Source organism: Eurytemora carolleeae, unplaced genomic scaffold (assembly GCF_000591075.1).
Source record: "Eurytemora carolleeae unplaced genomic scaffold, Eaff_2.0 scaffold2831, whole genome shotgun sequence".
Taxonomy (NCBI): domain Eukaryota; kingdom Metazoa; phylum Arthropoda; class Copepoda; order Calanoida; family Temoridae; genus Eurytemora; species Eurytemora carolleeae.
The window spans coordinates 1-2706 of record NW_019398715.1 but is presented as its reverse complement, the minus strand read 5'-3'; the positions used below and the strand labels follow the sequence as shown (position 1 = coordinate 2706).

Genomic DNA, 2706 nt, shown 5'->3' with positions numbered 1-2706 from the left:
ATCAGTATGAAGTGTTTTACTGCTAAATTTGTGAGCAAGTTGAAATACCCTTTCCATGCAAGAGTTGTTCACAGCCACTCTCTTGGTCCTCCTTCCTCCTTAAGTTTAACCTTTCATACAGAGCTTTAATAGTTATTCAATGTCTCATTTTTGATTGTCTGAGTTTTAAATCAAACTGCAATCATCTGTACACAGGCATTTTTCATTTAACTTCCATAATTATTACGTTTTTTATTTTCTTATTATCTTTAAATTCAATTAGATAATTAGATTAAAAATCAGTACACTGTAAGAAATCTGATATTTTAATCAAATGCATTAAAAACTAAATATGTCAGTCGGGAATTTTTTTTATCTAAAACATTTACTATTTAGTGGAACCTCTGTTTGTGGATTTCTAGTTTTATCTTTCATTGGTTTATTCCAGAGTATTCAAGAACCAAACTTAAAAAAGATATATATAAAATACAAATACGAAGATGTTTAGTCATATTTGTTTATTTTTTAATTATTAATGAAGTGGACACTAAATCTATTTAATTGCAACTATGTGTTATGGAGTAGAGGAGCCAGCAACCATCAAACTGTGATTTTGTGTCTCCATAACACATTGTTGCAAATAATGGATTAGACTGCAGCAAGAAATGTAAATTAAACTTTAAAGATTTGTAAAAAATTATAAAAAGTTTATTTTAAACAATTAAATGAAATTTCTAAAGTTAACTTATTACATTTATTTACTGTTAAGTATAATGTGTTCCAGTTTATTGCAGATAGATTCCTTGTTTTTCCACAGAGACAATTACAACCCAAGAAACCTACTGAAATTATGTTCAGACAACTGGTAATTTTATTATTTATAAATTAAGCACTTTTAAAATTCTTGGAATCATGAACACAAAATAAATCAAATTTCAGCTTATATTGTATTAATATCTATGAATGTAATTTTGTTAAGATAAAAAAAACAACTGTGTAATTCTTTTAGTAGAACAATTGAAAGTTACATTCTCTAATATTTCAGATATTACTTTTGCTGGTAATTCTAATTTGCATTCAAGCTCAAAACAGAAAGTTTTCAAACAGGTTTTGTTTACCATTAAATTAAAGGTAGAATAGGCAAGTTTATGATTTTTAAAAACTTTTTTTTTCCACATATTTTACACATATTTTCAAATTGTCTTATTCTAAAATTTGGTTGAATTAAAAATGATTAAAACTTTTTCTAGACATAACCAGACCAATAAGAATGGTTAATTGTTGTGTGATTGTTATCAATGTTGCATATTATGTGGATTTAATTGAAGTAGAAGGACTATGGATTATGTTATAACTTACATTATGATGGTTTTAAAAAATATGATTAAATATCGATAGTTTAGGGTATGTTCTTGGCTGTTAAAACACAATGATCATGATCATGTTTCATGTTGTTAATTTATGATCATTTAAATTTCTCGGCAAACCATTCTAACTGCCTGTGCTAATCTTTATGATGTTGTTGTGAATGCGAAATCACATTTGTTATTTGCAAGCATGCTGCCATTTGTTTTAAATAAACAAGGCTCTTAAATAAACAATTTGACTAAAAGGCATAATTGATAATGACATACTACATTCTTAAATGCATGGATGCAAACAATGCTGCCTGGTAGTAAGAGATTTTCTAAATGTATTTTAATAATTGCAGGAATTATTTATACCTTTTCTAAATAGGCAAATTTGAAACAGTGAATAAAGTAGCTTAAGAAACACTCAAAACTTTAAACCTGTTTAATATTTATCAAAAGGGACAAAGAAGATCTAACAAGCAGCAAAGATCTTGATGGAGAAGATAAAGGAAACCCAAAAGATCTCAAAGATAGAGAATCTACAGAAGGCAGAGAAGATTTAGATGACAAAAAAAGCAAAGATGATAAAGGAAATAAAGTTAACTTTGAAAAGAAAAATAATGAAAGAAGCAAAAAAAACAGAAACAGAAATAATCTAGTGGAGTTACCAAACCTAGAGGATTCTAGAGAACCAATCATCATAGGTGAATATTTATCATTTTAGTTCATATGTTAATCCCATCCCTATTGGGCTATCTTTGTCTAATATAGGTTGAGGTTGGGGGGGGGGGGGTTCCAGTTTCCCCCTTTTCCCTTGGATTTTGCACTTAGAATTGAGATAGGTGAGTTTTCCTTGCCTAACTTTTAAAGACAGCTCACATTAAAAAATATAACTTTTGAGATGTAAATTTTTATTTATTGCTAATACACTTAAGTTATTTCTTTACATATTTTCAAGTTCAAGTTTTAAAGCATCTAATATTGGAATCAGAAAAGTTAACTCCCCTTTTTAATCTGGTTTAGGTTCAGGTCAGACACAGGACTTGGTTTAGGTTCAGGATGATGATGAGGTTTCAGTTTTAGTCTCAAGTTAAGATTTAGTGCTTAAGTTTCTATCATCTCCATCCAAATTAATCCATGGGACAGAAGATGAAGCAAGAGATTTAGATCTTGTTTTTCTGTTTCTCTAGGGGGTAGAAACAGAGTTTACTGTTTCTCTTGGATTGATCACATTCATCACACAAACTGACTTGAGGAATTTTTGTAGACCTTTTCTTGGACTGGGGAATCTTGTGGGAACCTCTCTTATGGCTGGAGGAGAGGAGGGGTTCTTAAAGACCTCTTCTCTGACTGAGGAGTTCTTGTGAACCTTTAC

General features: G+C 29.7%; 1 long non-coding RNA gene across 3 annotated transcripts; it reads left to right on the top strand.

Moving 5' to 3' along the window:
* The first annotated feature begins 453 nt into the window (after positions 1–453).
* On the top strand, positions 454–1959 carry LOC111717600 (uncharacterized). 3 transcript variants are annotated; one of them, XR_002768833.1, is made up of 4 exons: positions 454–646; positions 764–844; positions 1025–1086; positions 1791–1959. It is a non-coding gene; the product is annotated as an uncharacterized LOC111717600 (long non-coding RNA). The 3 variants fall into 3 exon arrangements; XR_002768834.1 differs by having other exon boundaries at positions 455–646; positions 774–844; XR_002768832.1 differs by lacking the exon at positions 454–646 and having other exon boundaries at positions 700–844.
* The last annotated feature ends 747 nt before the right edge of the window (positions 1960–2706 follow it).